We start from the raw sequence: 22,353 nt of genomic DNA on the forward strand, positions 1-22,353 counted from the left end.
TATTGTAAATAAAGCTGCTATAAATATTGTTATTAAGGTTTTGTGTGTGTGTGTTTGTGTGTGTATACATTCTATTTCTTTAAGATAAATGCACAAGATTGCAACTTCTGAATCATATGGTTTTGCATGTTTAGTATTTTAAGAAAGTGTCAACTTATTTTACAGATTGGCCATACCATTTTATCTTTCCACCACAAATGTATGAATGAGTAATTCACAGTCTCACGGTAGCTTTAATTTTCATTTCCCTAATAGCTAATGATGTTGAATATTTTTAAATGTTATTATTCTCCATTTTTATATCTTCTTCACTGAAATGTCTGCTCATGTCTTTTGGCCAATTTCCAATTAGTTTTTTTTTATTTGTTTTGTTTTTTACTGTTGAGTTTTGAGAGTTCTTTATGTGATACAGATACTAGTCCACTGTCAGATATGTGGTTTGCAAATATTTTCTCCCAGTCTCTAGCTTCTTTTTCATCATCTTAACAAGGTCTTTAAGAGATCAAAACTTTTTATTTTTGATGAAGTCCAATTTATCATTTTTCCATTTACATATCATGCTTTTGATGTCAAGATCTTTTTGCTTAACCCTAGATCCTAAAGATTTTCTCCTATGTGTTATTTTTTAAAGATTTATTTCACTTTTTACATTTAAGTTTGTGATCCATTCTGAGTTAATTTTCATAAGGTGTGAGACTTAAGTCAAAGTTCATTTTCTATTTTTAATTTATTATAGATGTCCAATTGTTCTAGCGCCATTGTTAAAAGGCTCTTTCTTCCATTGCATAGCCTTGAGAACTTAGGCAAGTACTGGGTGAGCATTATTTGTATGGGACTATTTCCAGGTTATCTATTTCTTCTATTGATCTATATTTATCTCTCTGCCAGTACCACATAGACTTGACTAATGTAGCCACAGATCTTCCTCGGCTTATGATGGGGTTACATCCTGATAAACCCATCGTAAGTTGAAAATATTGTAAGTCAAAAACGCATTTAATACACCTAACCTACCTAACACACAGTTTAGTCTAGTGTAGCTTAAACATGCTTAGAACACTTATACGAGCCTACAGTTGAGCAAGATCATCTAACACAAAGCCTATTTTATAATAAAGTTGAATGTAATTTATTGAATACTGTACTACAAGTGAAAAACAGAATGGTTGCATGGGTACAAGGTGGTTGTTAAGTGTATCGGTTGTTCACCCTGTGATCCTGTGGCTGACTGGGAGGTGCAGCTCACTGCTGCTGCCCTGTGTCATTGGAGAGTATTATACTGCACATCACTAGACTGGGGAAAAAAATAAAGATTCAAAATTCAAAGTATGGTTTCTACTGAATGCATACTGCTTTCACAACATCGTAAAGTCAAAAACTCTTTAAGTTAAACTATCATAAGTAGGGGACCATCTTTACATAGTAAATCTTGGAATTAGGTAGAATGATTCATCTGACATTCTTCTTTTTTAACATTGTTTTAGTTATTCTAGTTCCATTGCCTTTCCATACATATTTTAGAATAGCATTTTCTATATGTGCAAACGTTTTTCATTGGTATGGGAATTTTGTTAAATCTATATATCAATTCAGGAAGAATTGACCTCTTTACTATATTGATTTTTTTCAATAGTGGTGTATAGCTTTCAGCATGCAAACCCTGACTCTTATTTTTTTTAAATTTAGATTTAAACCTAAGTATTTCATTCCTATGCAATTATAAAGATTTGTATTCTAAATTTCATTCTATTGTTCATTGCTAGTATGCAGAAATATAATTGATTTCTACGCTCTACCTTGTATCTTGCAGTCTTCCTGAAATACCCTGATTCCTTGGATTTCCTACGGAGATGAATGGAATAAAGAGCTACCAAGTAGATCATCTATATCATCTTTCTAGATTTCACATATATACGATATTTGTTATTCTCTTCCTGACTTACTTCACTCTGTATGGCACTCTCTAGTGAACCCAATTTCATTCCCTTTTATGGCTGAGTAATATTCCATTGTATATATGTACATCTTCTTTATCCATTCCTCTATTGATGCAGACGTAGAGAACAAATGTATGGATACCAAGGGGGAAGGGGCAGGGTGGGAGGAATTGGGAGATTGGGATTGACATATATACACTATTGATACTACATATAAAATAATTAATGAGAACATACTGTAGAGCACAAGGGACTCTACTTAATGCACTGTGGTGACCTAAATGGGAAGGAAATCCAAAAAAGAGGGGATATATGTATATGTATATGTATAAACTGATTCATTTTGATGTACAGTAGAAACTAATACAACATTATAAAGCAACTATACTCCAATAAAAAAGCACAGAATTTGAATTTGTGCTTTCAGATGACAAAGGTCATCTGCTTTTAACTTCACATGAGTAACTTACATGGAGTGTTACCTATGTATGTCGGATGTTACATCACACTGAAAAGTAAATATTTGTGTAAATTATACACAGCAAGGAAAACCTAAAAGAAAATCATAAATTAATGCTTTATATACAAAACGGTTTAATCGGGACATATACTGACAAAAATAAACTCACCTGTATGAAGTCACAATATTTGATCCAATGTAGAACATTACTTTCAAAGCACTTAACCAGGGAAAGCAATACTGGCCCTTTTCCCATGACAATGCATAAATAATATATCACCAGTGGCTCAAGCTTCTTGGGAGATACTTTATACATTCACAGATTTGCTTAATCATTGAGTCAGGCTCTCTTAAATTATAAATTATTCCTCTGATATGTTAGACATTTTTTGGAATTATAGAAATTCATTCTAAGACAAGGTGTGACTGTAAATTCTTTGTGTTTATTTTTGTAGGGGTAGCTACAGATCAAGGAAATAATTCATTAAATGCTGTTGACATATTCCAAACAATAGTGCCATCTCTGGATTATAAGGAGGGTATAACAGAAAGCTCAATGTCCTGACATTATTATCTTCCTTCTCACATCAAATCATACTATAATGTTTCAATTTCCTTGAGAAAAATCCATTTTCCTTTCATTTTAAAATGTAATAAAGCATAATCTATGGAATTATCAGATACCAGCCTTGCAAATTCTGAAACATAAGATTATATATATGTATATCTATATTATATATATGTATATCTATATTATATATATGTATATCTATGTGTGTGTGTGTGTGTGTGTATGTGTATATATATATATATATATATATATATATACATATACATGTAGGGTTTTTTTTTTTTGTCAAAAAATAAATAAATGAATCCATTGTGGAAAACTCAAACCCTACCAGGATAGATTTTGGCTTCCAATTACAATGACTCTGATTGTGGGGCAAAGGATAGAACATTATACAATAGTAGGTCAGGGCATGTTGCAATTTGTTACCTGCACCCCAAAACACACAAACCATATGATGAGTATATTTATGTCACACTCCCTTTATTTCACTAATTTAATTGACAGATACAATAAAAGCTTGAAATGGTTAACCTAAAAAATAATGTTGGAAAGCATATCCATCCATACATATTTAACTTAAAATGCATACTGTTTATTTTCTAATACCAATATATGCCTCAAACTGATTCAGTTTCAGCTCTTTCTTATCTAACCTGTATTCACAGGGCATCTATGTTTTCAGTTTTGGTCTCTTTAAATTAGAATATGAACTTAAATATATTTTAAAAGGACTCTGGGTGACAAATGTAAATCTTCTCATTTTCCCCAATCTTTTACAGTCATCTCACATTTAACATCAAATTTTTTATGCCATGTTGAAAGCATTTAACTTAATTAAATTTAATTAGATTAATTAATTATTCTAAATTAATTAGACTAATAACAAAAATGGCATAAACAAGTTTTGGAAAAAAGACTACTGTTGTTGGAAGCATTCAACTCCACTGTCAGGCAGAGAATTGTGTGGGCATCCTGGAGAATCAATATGCCAGGAGCTCAGTCTAGCAGTGGGCAAATCCCCAAGTCAGTTAAGTGGAAGGAAGTAGGCTAAAACCATTTAATGATCCTGTTTTACATTCATTTCTTTTGGCTTATGAAGGACAGTCCAGAAATTGTCTGCAACTCCTTACAAAGGGTCTGGGATATCTCTTTCCTATTGCCACTTGTGCCACCTCAAGCAAATGCAAATACCATGAACAACACTTTGGCAACACATGATGCCAGCTCTGACTAATGCCTGTGGGTTGGCATATTTTCTGCATCAACTCTTCTTCCAGATGATTGGATCTAAAATGGTGACAGGTGTTGTGGGCTTTATTACTCCTCTTCAGGAAGAAATTTGAGGGCACTTAAATTTTTTAAATAGTTGTATGCTATCCTATACAGCTGCCTTAACCGCCTCATCTTTTATTATTGATACTTACATCATAAATATACTTCTAAATACTAAGCATACCAATATATAGTAACCTATTTCCCTCCTTGCATCAAGTATGTAAAATATTCAGAAAAGCAGGGGACAACTTTTAAGAACTCAATCTACTTACGTTTCTACATGGCTAAGAATGACTGTAACATGACTTAACTTTTGATGAGCAATTTTAAGGACCTCCAGCAAATGACCGTTCACTTCCATTACTGCTGTTGGATCCAACTGCACTTCTCACACTGTGTTTTTATTTTAAATAGCCAGATTCTGATTTCTATGTGAAGGGGATCAGAAAATGCCATCCCAAAATATGCCACTCTGGCGTAAGGATTCCTTTGAGCTGAAGGCAAATGAGAAAAAACAGACACAGGATACTCTTCCCCTTATGTGCCTAAAAAACAGGACATACATTTCCCATCTCACCAGAGACAGAGGCAGTGCCAAGATGAGTCTGCATAAAATCTTACCAAATAACCCTTATCTTCCATTAGTTTCTCTCATATATTTACCTTCCACAATTTACTGCCCAAACCCCTTTTCCTTTGTCTCTTAACTTCTCCACAATTTGTTGTCCATTGTTAAAATGGTATATAAACCCCCAAAGTTAACTGCTTCTTTGGATCTTGCACTTCTTTGCTCTGAAAACCTCCATGCACATAAAAAATTAAAATATTACCATCAAATGAAATGTGTATGCCTTTTTCCTGTTAATCTGTCTTTTGTCCATTTAACCTACAGGTCCCAGTGATAGAACATAAGACAGTAGAGGCAAAATTTTCCCCACCTACACGTTAGAAATACATATTTTAATACCCAGTAACGTTTTATTTCACTTTAAAACTCTGTTTAGTACTCAGTGATGGAAAGAGATAGCATTGTGTGTGTGTGTGTGTGCGTGTGTGTATAATTTTAGAGGCATTATCATGTAGTATTTAAGAGATTTCTGTTGTCAGACTGCCAATTTTTAAACCTGCTCCATCACTTAACTGTGTAACCTTGAAAATTTAATTAAGATCTCTTGCTTTAGAAGTTTTTTTTTTTATGAAAACAAATTTGCTTCCCCATAGAATTGTGGTGAAAATTAAAGGACCCTATAAATATAAATCACATAGAACAATACCTGACCCATAGTTCTCAACAATGTTAGCTTTAAATAGTAGTACAGATGTAGACTCCAGTACTACAGTCACACTGAAGCAAAAGAGCAGTACTCACATTACACTAAAGCTCTTAGCTTGAATTTAATTCATTGCGAAGCTTTAAAAAATTAATTTGTAATTTGGCTTTGGTTTTATTTCTTTAAATGGACCCTCAGTTAACTCACATATGAGAAACACTGTCTTAAATCTTCTTCCACCATCCCAAGTCACAATAACTTAATTCGACCTACCAATACATACATTCATGTGGCATGTTGGACAATACAAAGATTAGCACAATATGGCTTCTGGCCAGGATAAATGTAATTTTTTGGTAGAGGTCTGGGAACCTGCTATCTCTTCTGGGAAATCAGAGAATTTTGAATACAAATGGATTGCCAATTTACATTTGCAGTTAAGTAGTTGAAATAAAGCTTTTAGTTCATAAGATACTGGATGATACAATCATCTGTTTATGTACAATGTATATTACATCTGCATTTTTTGTAGAAGCTAAATTTTCATCTAATATGTTCAATATGATCAGATAAAAATCTCATCTCATTCCTTATGTGTGATCACTGTCATTAGTAATTTGACATATACCTTTGACTAATATAAAACTAGTCAAGACTCACTTTTCATGGGAATTTCTGAGATAGTCTAGAGCAACTTCTAATTATCTGGTTCTTTACCCTTTTTTGTATTTTGACATAGACATGAAAAATGGAATGATCTGACTGGAATATAAAGTAACATTTCCATAAAGTGCTTCTACAAATTGTGCTATGCTTCCCTACCCCTGTTTAGATGACTAATGTGATTGATTTATTTAGTAGCGTTTTATACTCTGTGGTAACAGGAGCAAAAGGTTTTCATGACACAGGAGCATAACATGTGTGTAAAACACTAAATATCTTGTCACTTGTGCATTAAATAAAAACATTCTAAGAGTGACTCTATGGTCATTTAAATGATATTTTAAAAGTAATTTTAGAATGCTTATCCAATTCAGAATAGGACCACAGAAAGACTACGTTTTCATTTACAAATGAAATCACATTAAAATAACTAGGACCCGTATCTATCTTTGGCATAGGCTGCTTCCGATGATGAATCTCTTAAGAAGCTGAGGGAAGGTGACCTTTTCAGAAAATGTCTCTGCTCCGAATGGTCTTTATTTAATCACATTGCCTAAACACTGACCAATTTGGGTCAGCAAGCTTCTTTTTAAAAAATCTATCTCAGGATGTATATTAATCTTGCTTATTAGTCATTCATACCTACTACAGAATACTACAAAGAGTTTAGAAGAACTTCATAGAAATTTAAGAACTCATCTAGTACACCCTCATATTTAATAGCTCGATTCAAGGTCATTTCAGCATAATGGCCAGAACCACTGCTTCAGGGACTGGACTGCCTGAAGACCACAGGAAACTTGTGAGACCTTGGGGAAATTACTTAAATTTTCTTTACCTCATCTTTCTCAATTGTGAAATGAGATAATATCTGATACCTTAGTAACTACCTCCCAGGTTATTGTGAGGATTATATGCCATAGTGTATACACATTGCTTAGAAGAGTATCTGGTACATGATAAGTGTTCTTTTGCTATCATTACTGTACTTATTATGAGGAGACACAATTAACTTGCCTTAAGTGAATATCAGGGTTGGTATTTGTAGATACTTAACATTTTTATTTTTGGCTGTGTCATGCGGCATGTGGGATCTTAGCTCCCCGACCAGGGATAGAACCCACGCCCCCCTGCATTGGAAGCACGGAGTCTTAACCACTGGACTGCCAGGGAAGTCCCAACTTTTTTTTTTTTCTTAGTAATTCACTACATGACAGTGAGGGTAGTAGGGGGAAAGGGAACTGATGGCATTCATATACATGGGTCACAATGCTGCACCAAGATATAAGACTTAGCCCATCTTCTTTAAGTGGCTTCTGTTCCCTAAGAAAGAGGCATACGAGAGGAGACCAACACTCCTACTTGACTTTCAGTAGGGGATAAATATGACAACAGAAAAAAATTACTGAAGAACAGACCTTTCTGCCTGGCTTCCTCACACTTCCAACAATTAAATGATGCTCTGGTAAATGGAAGAAATTACTGTATTTATTTATTGTATACAAATGAGCCAAGCGCAGTTAACTAAATTCATGGAGTTAGCTATTTCCATTGTCTCCAAATACATTTTTCTAAGATCAAAGTGACTGAGTAAAAATTACAACAGGAATTCAGTTCTAACATAGAGATCACTTTTAGCAGAATACTTAAGAAACTAAAGATAATCATCAACCTTACGAGATCACTGAATGATGCCACGAATAGAAACATCTGTGAAAATAGTAAAGAACTTTAAATGCTTTTTTAAATCTAGGTATAAAGAGTCAGTTTAGTGAATACTGCATGGAGTTCTAATTGCATTCTTAACATTAGAACCCAATTGCTTTCTTTTCAAAAGCTCCATTTCCCTAACCTAATCATCCTTTTCCATGATATATATGGGATTACAATGTTTCTAGTATACCCAGAGCACTAGTAGTTGGCCTTATTTTCTCTTCTACATGTATTTAACTCAGTAATTGTTCCGACTGCTGAAATTTCCCCTGTTATTTGATATAAAAACTAACATTATTCTATTGTGTATGTATCCTTTGCCTTTACTTGTAAGACCACTCCTTACCAAATGGCAGCCATTTCATGTCAATAAAACTTGGAAAATTCAGCACAGGAAAGTTAAAGCCTTTTTCTTGAAGTGAGTCTCCTTGGGAAAGAGTGAGCAGGGATGCTAGAATCAGAAACACCCCAGGTCTTATATGGGATGAGTTTTCTCCCTATTTATACCGTCACTAATATTTGGCTAATGGAAAGAGATGTGCTGGTGTAAAGATGAGGTTGAGACTGTTTCTAAAAGGCAATTGGAAGGAATTACACTAGCAGCCTTCTGTCCTTGCCTCCCTAAGGCTGAAATACCAGGGGCAAATGAAAGAGGCTATGGTTGCCATCAATCCCAAACTATCTAGCAAAGCACTCATGCTCTATATCTGTATGTAGCCCTAGATACAGGCCAGTTTGGGGTGTAAATTTTATCAGAAGATGGAAGAAGACAGGCTGAAGAGGTATGGTTGATAAGGCAGATAAAGGTGATTTGGGATCCATTGGGGATAGAACTCAAGGCAGGTAAGACAGGGAAGAAAGTGAAAGCCTAAGGTCATAGGATCCTACCAGGGAGGTTACTGGATCCACGATGGGAAGGAGATATTGTAAGATGGAGTATTGGGAACATACAAAGAGCCATTGTAAAATCAACATTAAAATGTTTACTTTGGTGTTTTAAAGTATTTTATTTGTCTGTTTATTTTCCTGACTATGTTTAGCCTTGTTCTTTTTCTGACAGCATTTGTGTAGACTTCTATTTAGATTTCACAACCAAACAACAACATTTCTGTGGAAGGAGCACAGATGTGGAATTAGGGTCAGAGTCTGAGTCACTGCCCGGGCACTCACTCTCTGTGGTCGCGTGCAAGATTCATGTTTCTTCCTATTTGCAAAATAGGTTTCTTCATAATACGTAGTTTATACTGTTGCTATAAAGATTACATAACGTAGGTGGGAAATGCTTTGTAAAATATTAACTGTTAATACAAAATATTAACTTTGTAAAATATTAACTGTTACACTGCTTTAAAAGCAGGGTAAAATGCGAGATTCCTGTGGCAGCATTATCTATTCTAATTTCTCAGTCTTTTAAAAAATATCTTGTTATTTAGAACCTCTGGGTTTGGTTCTACTTGAGCCCTTTCATGCTTCTGCTAAACTGAAGGTTGCTGGTCAGTGTCGCAGTGCTGGAAATTTAAGACAAGTCAGTATCTGCACCTGGGCAGAGGGCCAGCATAAAAGAGATGAGTCCTAAGATCTGGGATGGTATCTGGGAGAGATGACAGCAGATATTGTATCCAAAGGCTAATGCTGTGGGGAGGACCTTGGGGCTTGGGCAACAGTATTTTGGAGCCATCTATACTAAAAGTAGTTCTGGCATCTGCCAGGAGGTTCTAATGCCTTCATGAGGCAAAACAGCCAGGTTCTAATGCCTTCATGAGGCAAGAAAGCCAGGCTTTCTTTTTCAATCTTACTCTACCTAGCCATTCCAGTTCAATTTGAAACACTCATGGTAGTTTAATATCCATGGGGCCATGGCTAAACCACCTCCTTCCTCATTTCTGCTCTCTCTAGCCAGGTTTTTTGTGGAAGCTTTGTATACAGGAATTCTAAACATGCCTTTCCCTCTACAAGTGACAGATTTTTTGCTCTGCTCTCAATTAGCCATGATTAACAGCTATAATTGTAATTGTAACCAAGGCGAAAGTCAGAATTCCAAAATCTGGTTCCAGGGCCTGGGAAGCTCTCTACTGCTAAGAAGGGCCATATGAGCTTGGTCTGCTACCTCCACAGAGATGCCATGCCAGTGTAGGTGTCACACTAGAATTCACCTTGGTCTGTTCTCAGAACGTGTCAAAACACACTTGCTGTTTAGTCAAAGGTGGAGACATGATTCTACATCCAGTTAGTGTAGATTAAAAACAACAATAGGGACTTCCTTGGTGGCACAGTGGTTAAGAATCCACCTGCCAGTGCAAGGGACATGGGTTCAAGCCTTGGTCCAGGAATATCCCACATGCCACGGAGCAACTAAGCCCATGAGCCACAACTACTGAGCCTGCGCTCTAGAGCCCGCGAGCTACAACTACTGAACCCGCGTGCCACAGCTACTGAAGCCCATGCGCCTAGAGCCCGTGGTCCGCAACAAGAGAAGCTGCTGCAATAAGAAGCCCGTGCACCGCAACGAAGAGTAGCACACGCTCACTGCAACTAGAGAAAGCCTGCGCTCAGCAACGAAAACCCAATGTAGCCAAAAAAAAAAAAAAAAAATGAAACAAAAGACAAAACCAAAAGCTTCTGACCACTCTTTTCCCCTCTAAATTGATAGACTCCCTGTTTTTGTGCTTCAGCTTCTCATTGCTATCAAAGTAATGCAGTCTTTTTCTAAATACAGTTGATTTATTTTTTCATTATTGACATGGGATTATCTTTTGCTCTGACTTTATATTAAATTATTAATCTTTTCTTAAAGTGAGAGTTTTCCTATGACTAGTGCTCACAATCATCCTTTGTGTTTTATTGTTTTTGAGCCACTGAAAAGCAAAGGTTTCAACAAGCAATTCTATTTTATATATGTCTACATTATCTCAGTGTCATTTATCTATTCACTTTGCTATATTTATGCATAAGAGTAAATAAAGAAAAATGACTTTTCTAAGTCATTGAGCATTATTTTCCTTCTCTTTTTCCCAGATTTATTGAGGTATAATTTACAAAATTTATTTTTCTTCTTAATCCCAGGAAATAAGTTGTCAACTGTGTTTCCATGTTCACATCTTCATTTTACCTTCAAATGCTCTTTCACCTGGTCTCAGCAGAGATGCTCAGAGGGAGGTTAGAGGGAAAATCAAGGAGTGGATAGAAGCTATTACTCTGTCTTTTGAACTATTTGTGGATTTTCTAGTCCTTACACAGAAGTTTATAAAACTCTCTTCTTCTCACCAGCACCACAAGCAATATATAAGAAGCTGGGGCCATTAGGAGTCCAATATTACTGATTGGATTTTCAGTTACTTTAAAATGTATCTTTGCCCCTAGTACAGATTTATTTACAGGTTTCTGGTTGGGTCTTATTCTAATCTGATGGGCTATGGTTTCCAAACCCATTATTGAATTGGAAGTTACAACTACAAAGATTAGTTAAAAAGTTTTTCAATTCCACCTAGCATCTGTGGTCACAAAGTCAGCTCCCGTGTTATTATGTAACTTTCCATAGAGAAGTGTTAGTTCCCTTGGAGAATTAATTTTCACTGAATTTTCAACATGATTTAATCCTAATAGGATTTACCTAAATATTTCCCAAACTGCAAAACATGTTCTCCAGAGTTTCAAAAGAAGAAAAGAGATGAAAATAGTGCACGTGGGAAAATGAAGTTTACCTGTAAATCCTTACTGACTTTTTCAGCATATGTGTTTATTAGCAGTTCCTCAAATTACAGTAGCAACAATACTGATACAATGCAAAGTACATATTTGGCAATTATCAAATTCTTTTGAACTTGTAGGTTCAGCCAGGCCAAATAATACATGGCTTTCTGAATGTTAGTTGGTTTGTGGTTTTCCTAGACAGGTAGTCCAAAACAATTAAATTAGCAAATAAAGGGCCCAAAGATAAAATTTTAATTATTTAAAGCTTAAAAAATTTATCACAAAGGCTCTCTGTGTGTGTGTGTGTGTGTGTGTGTGTGTGTGTGTATATATATATATATATACATATATATATTTCAGCCAAGAGTATCAAATCTAAAATTCAATCTTACTTTGCTATCATATTTAAATCAACTCTCTAAAAAATGATTAATCAAAAGTGGTAGGGTTCATTATATATCTTACAGAGGCTCATCTAATGTAGCAGATTTTATTTCCCTAATAACCAACGGTATTACTTTTCCTAAGTGCATATTTGGTAAATTATGCAGAGTATGACACACAAGCATTATGTCATGTAACCCTCATAAAAGCACAACAGGCACAGGCAGCAGACTGCCTGAGCTCACAGTCTGTTTCTTTTTTTTTTTTTTTAATTAATTAATTAATTTTATTTTTGGCCACATTGGGTCTCCTTTGCTGCGCGTGGGCTTTCTCTAGTTGCGGCGAGCGGGGGCTATTCTTCATTGTGGTGTGCGGACTTCTCATTGCAGTGGCTTTTCTTCTTGCGGAGCACAGGCTCTAGGCGCAGGGGCTTTAGTAATTGTGTTACACAGGCTCAGTAGTTGTGGCTCACGGGCTCTAGAGTGCAGGCTCAGTAGTTGTGGCTCACGGGCTTAGGTGCTCCGTGACATGTGGGATCTTCCTGGACCAGGGCTCGAACCCATGTACCCTGCATTGGCAGGTGGATTCTTAACTACTGTGCCACCAAGGAAGTCCCACATAGTCTGTTTCTTATACTTACAAGCTGTGTGACTCTTGGGTCTATCACTTCACCTCTCTGTGACTCTGCATCTTCATCCATAAAACTGGAATGATGATAACAGCACATAACTCATAAGGCTGTTGTAAGAATAAAATGTGGTAATTCATATGAAATACTTAAAAAGCCAAATACCTAGTAAGCCTTTTATAAATGTCCCTATTTCAATGATATGACTGCTATTATTATCATATTTTATGCATGAATAAAATAAGCCCTGGTTTAAAGAATGTTTTCATGAGCAGACAGGTGATGGATTGTGGAGCTGGAATTTTAACACAGGTTTGTCTGATTTTAAAGCCACTGTTCTTATTTATTGTTCAAGTCTCCCTCACTGCTAGTTAACTGTTTGTTATTGAAAATCCAGAGACTTCCAGAAAGCATCTCCCTTAGGAATATCATTCGTTCCAATGTAAAATCAACAAATGTTTATTGAAAATAAATAGCTTTTTGTTGTTCTAGTTAATCAATATTTCTTATTTTTCACTCAAAATTAAAGTTTTATGCTAATTTGGGATATATCACTTTACTAGTTCACTTATTTATTTAATAAATAATTGAAGCATAAACTACCTATTTTAAAATCATTGTCTGAAGAAAGCTCATGTGTTAAAATCCACACATATCTGGAACTCAGGAGTTCTTAACTGCTATTTATTCATACTTTAGGTGAGTGTGATTTTCAGTATTATTCACCTAGGTTTTTTTTCCCTTCAGATGTACAGAAATTTTACAAATGTCTTTTTTTTAAATAAAGATTTGGTTCCCTAGAACCACTGAGTTTTGCCTTATTTCATTCTATTACTTAAATCCTGCATATGTGCTTTACTTCTCTGCATGTAAATGGAGACCTTGAAAGCTAAGAAATTCTTTGAAATACTCTCTGAATACCAGATTCTCCCCAACTCCCTTCCCAAACTCATCCCCAACTGCCTAATACAGATATCCTGGGACTACTGCTTTTATCAAACTTTCACTTCTATTGCTTCAAATCTTTTTCTCAAAAACCCAGTTTTCTTCTGCACTGCCTATTTTTATTTTATTTAAATTTAGACAACCTGCATTTTTGTAAAGTTCCATAAAAATAGGCATTAACCTCCTTAAATATCTTTCGGCATCACATAGGAAATGAAAAGCATACAGAATTTTAAAAGCATAGTGTGTTAAACCAAGAAAAAAAGAAAAAAGAAAAAAAGGGCCAACTGATGTGTTCAGAGCCACTGTTGGAAATTCAAATGCCATTCTGAGGTTAGAAGTTAAAAGAGTCCAGAGTTGGAGAGAGGAGAAGATGGTGGAAGAGTAAGACGCGGAGATCACCTTCCTCCCCACAGATACATCAGAAATACATCTACACGTGGAACTGCTCCTATAGAACACCTACTGAACGCTGACAGAAGACGTCAGACCTCCCAAAAGGCAAGAAACTCCCCACGTACCTGGGTAGGGTAAAAGAAAAAAGAAATAACAGAGACAAAAGAATAGGGACGGGACCTGCACCAGTGGGAAGGAGCTGTGACAGAGGAAAGGTTTGCACACACTAGGAAGCCCCTTCGCGGGCGGAGACTGCGGGTGGCGGAGGGGGAAGCTTCGGAGCCACGGAGGAGAGCGCAGCCACAGGGGTGCGGAGGGCAAAGCGGAGAGATTCCTGCACGGAGGATCGGTGCTGACCAGCACTCACCAGCCCGAGAGGCTTGTCTGCTCACCCGCCGGGGCGGGCGGGGGCTGGAAGCCGAGGCTCGGGCTTCAGTCGGATCGCAGGGAGACTACTGGGGTTGGCTGCGTGAACACAGCCTGAAGGGGTTAGCGCACCACAGCTAGCCGGGAGGGAGTCCGGGAAAAGGTCTCGTTCTGCCCAACCGGCAAGAGACTTTTTCTTGCCTCTTTGTTTCCTGGTGCGCGAGGAGAGGGGATTCAGAGCACCGCCTAAACGAGCCCCAGAGATGGGCGCGAGCCGCAGCTATCAGCGCAGACCCCAGAGACAGGCATGAGACGCTAAGGCTGCTGCTGCCGCCACCAAGAAGCCTGTGTGCAAGCACAGATCACTATCCACACTGCCCCTCCCGGGAGCCTGTGCAGCCCGCCACTGCCAGGGTCCCGTGATCCGGGGACAACTTCCCCGGGAGAACGCACTGCGCACCTCAGGCTGGTGCAACGTCACGCTGACCTCTGCCGCCGCAGGCACGAGCCGCCTCTTCCATACCCCTCCCTCCCCCTGGCCTGAGTGAGCCAGAGCCCCCGAAGCAGCTGCTCCTTTAACCCCATCCTGCCTGGGCGGGGAACAGACGCACTCAGGTGACCTACACGCAGAGGCGGGTCCAAATCCAAAGCTGAACCCCGGGAGCTGTACGAACAAAGAAGAGAAAGGGAAATCTCTCCCAGCAGCCTCAGAAGCAGCGGATTAAAGCTCCACAAACAACTTGATGTACCCTGCATCTGTGGAATACCTGAATAGACAACGAATCATCCCAAATTGAGGAGATGGACTTTGGGAGCAAGATATATTATTTTTTCCCCTTTTCCTCTTTTTGTGACTGTGTATGTGTATGCTTCTGTGTATGATTTTGTCTGTATAGCTTTGCTTTCACCATTTGTCCTAAGGTTCTGTCCGTCTGTTTTTTTTTTTTACTTAAAAATTTTTTTTCTTAATAATTATTTTTTATTTTAATAACTTTATTTTATTTTATCTTACTTTATTTTATTTTATTTTATCCTCTTTCTTTCTATTTTCTCTCACTTTTATTCTGAGCTGTGTGGATGAAAGGCTCTTGGTGCTCCAGCCAGGCATCAGGGCTGTGCCTCTGAGGTGGGAGAGCCAACTTCAAGACACTGGTCCACAAGAGACCTCCCAGCTCCACGTAACATCAAATGGTGAAAATCTCCCAGAGATCTCCATCTCAACGCCAAGACCCAGCTTCACTCAACGACCAGCAAGCTACAGTGCTGGACACCCTATGCCAAACAACTAGCAAAACAGGAACACAGCCCCATCCATTAGCAGAGAGGCTGCCTAAAATCATAATAAGGCCACAGACACCCCAAAACACACCACCAGACGTGGACGTGCCCACCAGACAGACAAGATCCAGTCTCATCCACCAGAACACAGGCACTAGTCCCCTCCAGCAGGAAGCATACACAACCCACTGAACCAACCTTAGTCACTGGGGACAGACACCAAAAACAACAGGAACTACGAACCTGCAGCCTGCAAAAAGGAGACCCCAAACACAGTAAGATAAGCAAAATGAGAAGACAGAAAAACACACAGCAGATGAAGGAGCAAGGTAAAAACCCACCAGACCTACACAAATAAAGAGGAAATAGGCAGTCTACCTGAAAAAGAATTCAGAATAATGATAGTAAAGATGATCCAAAATCTTGGAGATAGAATAGACAAAATGCAAGAAACATTTAACAAGGACCTAGAAGAACTAAAGAGGAACCAAGCAATGATGAACAACACAATAAATCAAATTTAAAACACTCTAGAAGGGATCAATAGCAGAATAACTGAGGCAAAAGAACGGATAAGTGACCTGGAAGATAAAATAGTGGAAATAACTACTGCAGAGCAGAATAAAGAAAAAAGAATGAAAACAACTGAGGACAGTCTCAGAGACCTCTCGGACAACATTAAACGCACCAACATTCGAATTATAGGGGTCCTAGAAGAAGAAGAGAAAAGGAAAGGGACTGAGAAAATATTTGAAGAGATTATAGTTGAAAACTTCCCTAATATGAGAAAGGAAATAGTTAATCAAGTCCTGGAAGCACAGAGAGTCCCATACAGGATATATCCAAGGAGAAACACAACAAGACACATATTAATCAAACTATCAAAAATTAAATATAAAGAAAACATACTAAAAGCAGCAAGGGAAGAACAAAAAATAACACACAGGGGAATCCCCGTAAGGTTAACAGCTGATCTTTCAGCAGAAACTCTGCAAGCCAGAAGGGAGTGGCAGGACATATTTAAAGTGATGAAGGAGTAAAACCTACAACCAAGATTACTCTACCCAGCAAGGATCTCATTCAGATTTGATGGAGAAATTAAAAACTTTACAGACAAGCAAAAGCTGAGAGAGTTCAGCACCACCAAACCAGCTTTACAACAAATGCTAAAGGAACTTCTCTAGGCAAGAAACACAAGAGAAGGAAAACACCTACAATAAAAACCCAAAACATTTAAGAAAATGGGAATAGGAACATACATATTGATAATTACCTTAAATGTAAATGGATTAAATGCTCCCACCAAAAGACACAGGCTGGCTGAATGGATACAAAAACAAGACCCGTATATACGCTGTCTACAAGAGACCCACTTCAGACCTAGGGACACATACAGACTGAAAGTGAGGGGATGGAAAAAGATATTCCATGCAAATGGAAATCAAAAGAAAGCTGGAGTAGCAATTCTCATATCAGACAAAATAGACTTTACAATAAAGACTATTACAGTAGACAAAGAAGGACACTACATAATGATCAAGGGATCGATCCAAGAGGAAGGTATAACAATTGTAAACATTTATGCACCCAACATAGGAGCACCTCAGTACATAAGGCAAATGCTAACAGCCATAAAAGGGGAAATTGACAGTAACACAATCATAGTAGGGGACTTTAACACCCCACTTTCACCAATGGACAGATCATCCAAAATGAAAATAAATAAGGAAACACAAGCTTTAAATGATACATTAAACAAGATGGACTTAATTGATACTTATAGGACATTCCACCCAAAAACAACAGAATACACATTTTTCTCAAGTGCTCATGGAACATTCTCCAGGATAGATCATATCTTGGGTCACAAATCAAGCCTTGGTAAATTTAAGAAAATTGAAATCGTATCAAGTATCTTTTCCGACCACAACACTATGAGACTAGATATCAATTACAGGAAAAGATCTGTATAAAATACAAACACATGGAGGCTACACAATACACTACTTATTAACGAAGTGATCACTGAAGAAATCAAAGGGGAAATCAAAAAATACGTAGAAACAAATGACAATGGAGTCACGACGATCCAAAACGTATGGGATGCAGCAAAAGCAGTTCTAAGAGGGAACTTTATAGCAATACAAGCCTACCTCAAGAAACAGGAAACATCTCGAATCAACAACCTAACCTTGCACCTAAAGCAATTAGAGAAAGAAGAACAGAAAAAAACCCCGAAGTTAGTAGAAGGAAAGAAATCATAAAGATCAGATCAGAAATAAATGAAAAAGAAATGAAGGAAACAATAGCAAAGATGAATAAAACTAAAAGCTGGTTCTTTGAGAAGATAAACAAAATTGATAAACCATTAGCCAGACTCATCAAAAAAAAAAGGGAGAAGATTCAAATCAATAGAATTAGAAATGAAAAAGAAGTAACAACTGACACTGCAGAAATACAAACGATCATGAGAGATTACTACAAGCAACTCTATGCCAATAAAATGGACAACCTGGAAGAAATGGACAAATTCTTAGAAAGGCACAACCTGCCGAGACTGAACCAGGAAGAAATAGAAAATATGAACAGACCAATCACAAGCACTGAAATTGAAACTGTGATTAAAAATCTTCCAACAAACAAAAGCCAGGACCAGATGGCTTCACAGGTGAATTGTATCAAACATTTAGAGAAGAGCTAACACCTATTCTTCTCAAACTCTTGCAAAATATTGCAGAGGGAGGAACACTCCCCAACTCATTCTACGAGGCCACCATCACCCTGATACCAAAACCAGACAAAGATGTCACAAAGAAAGAAAACTACAGGCCAATATCACTGACGAACATAGATGCAAAAATCCTCAACAAAATACTAGCAGACAGAATCCAACAGCACATTAAAAGGATCACACACCATGATCAACTGGGGTTTATTCCAGGAATGCAAGGATTGTTCAATATACGCAAATCAATCAACGGGATACACCATATTAACAAATTGAAGGACAAAAACCATATGATCATCTCAATAGATGCAGAGAAAGCTTTCGACAAAATCCAACACCCATTTATGATAAAAGCGCTGCAGAAAGTAGGCATAGAGGGAACTTTCCTCAATATAATAAAGTCCATATATTACAAACCCACAGCCAACATCGTCCTCAATGGTGAAAAACTGAAACCATTTCCACTAAGATCAGGAACAAGACAAGGTTGCCCACTCTCACCACTATTATTCAACATAATTTTGGAAGTTTTAGCCACAGCAATCAGAGAAGAAAAAGAAATAAAAGGAATCCAAATCGGAAAAGAAGAAGTAAAGCTGTCACTATTTGCAGATGACATGATACTATACATAGAGAATCCTAAAGGTGCTACCAGAAAACTACTAGAGCTAATCAATGAATAGTAAAGTAGCAGGATACAAAATTAATGCCCAGAAATCTGTTGCATTCCTATACACTAATGATGAAAAATCTGAAAGTGAAATGAAGAAAACACTCCCATTTACCATTGCAACAAAAAGGATAAAATATCTAGAAATAAACCTACCTAAGGAGACAAAAGACCTGTATGCAGAAAATTATAAGACACTGATGAAAGAAATTAAAGATGATACCAACAGTTAGAGAGATATACCATGTTCTTGGATTGGAAGAATCAACATTGTGAAAATGACTCTACTACCCAAAGCAATCTACAGATTCAATGCAATCCCTATCAAACTACCACTGGCATTTTTCACAGAACTAGAACAAAAAATTTCACAATTTGTATGGAAACACAAAAGATCCCGAATAGCCAAAGCAATCTTGAGAACGAAAAATGGAGCTGGAGGAATCAGGCTCCCTGACGTCAGACTAAAGTACAAAGCTACAGTAATCAAGACAGTATGGTACTGGCACAAAAACAGAAATATAGATCAATGGAACAGGATAGAAAGCCCAGAGATAAACTGATGCACATATGGTCACCTTATCTTTGATAAAGGAGGCAAGCATATACAGTGGGGAAAAGACAGCCTCTTCAATAAGTGGTGCTGGGAAAACTGGACAGCTACATGGAAAGGTATGAAATTAGAACACTCCCTAACACCATACACAAAAATAAACTCAAAATGGATTACAGACCTAAATGTAAGGCCAGACACTATCAAACTCTTAGCGGAAAACATAGGCAGAACACTCTATGACATAAATCACAGCAAGATCCTTCTTGACCCACCTCCTAGAGAAATGGAAATAAAAACAAAAATAAACAAATGGGACCTAATGAAACTTAAAAGCTTTTGCACAGCAAAGGAAACCATAAAGAAGACGAAAAGACAACCCTCAGCATGGGAGAAAATATTTGCAAATGAAGCAACTGACAAAGGATTAATCTCCAAGATTTACAAGCAGCTCATGAAGCTCAATAACAAAAAAACAAACAACCCAATCGAAAAATGGGCAGAAGACCTAAATAGACATTTCTCCAAAGAAGATATACAGATTGCCAACAAACACATGAAAGAATGCTGAACATCATTAATCATTAGAGAAATGCAAATCCAAACTACAATAAGATATCATCTCACACTGGTCAGAATGGCCATCATCAAAAAATCTAGAAACAATAAATGCTGGAGAGGGTGTGGAGAAAAGGGAACCCTCTTGCACTGTTGGTGGGAATGTAAATTGATACAGCCACTATGGAGAACAGTATGGAGGTTCCTTAAAAAACTAAAAATAGAACTACCATACGACCCTGCAATCCCATTACTGGGCATATACCCTGAGAAAACCATAATTCAAAAAGAGTCATGTACCAAAATGTTCATTGCAGCTCTATTTACAATAGCCAGGACATGGAAGCAACTTAAGTGTCCATCATTGGATGAATGGATAAAGAAGATGTGGCACATATATACAATGGAATATTACTCAGCCATAAAAAGAAACGAAATTGAGTTATTTGTAGTGAGGTGGATGGAGTTAGAGTTTGTCATACAGAGTGAAGTAAGTCAGAAAGAGAAAAACAAATACCATATGCTAACACATGTATATGGAATCTAAAAAAAAAAAAAGGTTCTGAAGAAGCTAGGTGCAGGATAGGAATCAAGATGCAGATGTAGAAAATGGACTTGAGGTCACGGGGAGCAGGAAGGGTAAGCTGGGACAAAGTGAGAGAGTAGCATGGACATATATATACTGCCAAATGTAAAACATATAGCTAGTGGGAAGCATCCACACAACACAGGGAGATCAGCTCGGTGCTTCAAGACCACCTAGAGGGGCGGGATAGGGAAGGTGGGAGGGAGACGCAGGAGGGAGGAGATATGGGGATATATATATATATATATATATATATATATATATATATATATATATCTGATTCACTTTGTTATAAAGCAGAAACTAACACACCATTGTAAAGCAATTATAGTCCAATAAAGATGTTAAAAAAAAAACTCAACAGAAAAAATAAAACAAAACAATCTAATTAGAAATTTAACAAAGGACATGAAAGATATTTCAGCAAAGGGGATTTACAAATCGCAAAAAAAAAGAAAACAGATGAAGATTAATCTCATTAGACATTATAAGGAAGCACAAATTAAAACTATAATGAGACATCACTACACACCTAACAGAATGGCTAACAAAAAATAACTATAACACCAAACACCGATGAGGATACATATTGCTGGTGGGAATGTGAAATGTTACAGTTTGGTAAAGACTTCAAGAATTCTTACAAAACTAAACATGGAATTACCTTACGGTATAGCCACTGTACACTTGGGCATTTGTCTCAGAGAAACAAAAAATTGTGTTTACATAAAACATGTACACTAATATTCATTATTGCTTTATTTGTAATAACTACAACCTGAAAAAGCTCAGATGTCTTTCAATGAATGAATGGTTAACATACCATAAATTTTTATATTAATTTATTAATCAACTATAATTCTAGTTTTGAGTGTTTCTTAAAAATGTTAAACTATTTTTCTAGTTTTTTCTTTTCATCATCTTTATTGAGATATGAGACATACAGAAAAGTAGAAAAGTGCTCATATTTAAAACATTTAATTTGATGTTTTGGTATAAATACATATGTGTATATATTCTCCATGAAACCATCAACATAAACAAGACTTTGAACAAATCCACCACTGCCAGAAGTTGCATCATACCCCCTTGTAACCTCTCCCTCCTGCCCCTCCCTGCCCTCTTCTTGTCCTGGAAACCACTGAACTACTTTCTGACACTATAGATTAATTTGCATCATATAGAGTTTGATGCAAATGTTATAATATGTATTTCTCTTTCCATGATTTACTTCACTCATTTGTCATTCATGTATTTTTTGAAGATGTTCCATTTGAAATATTTTGCCCTTTATTTATGAGTGTTCACTTTTTTGTCATTAAGTTTAAAGTGTTTTTTAAAACATTATGTTTAAAAGTCCTTTACCAGATACACAATTTTCATATATTTTATCCCAGTGTGTAATTTATCCTTTCATTATCTTAACAGTGCCTTTCAAAGAGCAAAGCTTTTCAACTTTTATGAAGTTTGAATTATCTTTTTTTTTTAATGGCTTGTGCTTTGTATCCTATTTAAGACATCTTTGCCTAAGTGAGGTCACAAACATTTTTTCTGATGTTTTCTTTTAGAAGTTTTCTAATACTAGCTGTTCCATGTATATTCATGATATATCTGAGTTAATTAGGCAATTCTGTATTTTGGTACAAAATATGGATCAAAATTATTATTTTTTGTATAT

The 22,353-nt window shown here is 36.8% G+C and overlaps 1 long non-coding RNA gene across 1 annotated transcript in view; it reads left to right on the forward strand.

Moving 5' to 3' along the window:
• Positions 1–22,067, forward strand: part of LOC309659072 — a 157,864-nt gene extending 135,797 nt beyond the window's left edge. The window contains exon 2 of the long non-coding RNA XR_014262567.1: positions 21,017–22,067. This is a non-coding gene — a long non-coding RNA (uncharacterized lncRNA). The remainder of the gene's footprint in view (positions 1–21,016) is intronic.
• The last annotated feature ends 286 nt before the right edge of the window (positions 22,068–22,353 follow it).

This window comes from Balaenoptera physalus (genome assembly GCF_965194825.1).
Source record: "Balaenoptera physalus genome assembly, chromosome: 3".
Lineage (NCBI taxonomy): Eukaryota > Metazoa > Chordata > Mammalia > Artiodactyla > Balaenopteridae > Balaenoptera > Balaenoptera physalus.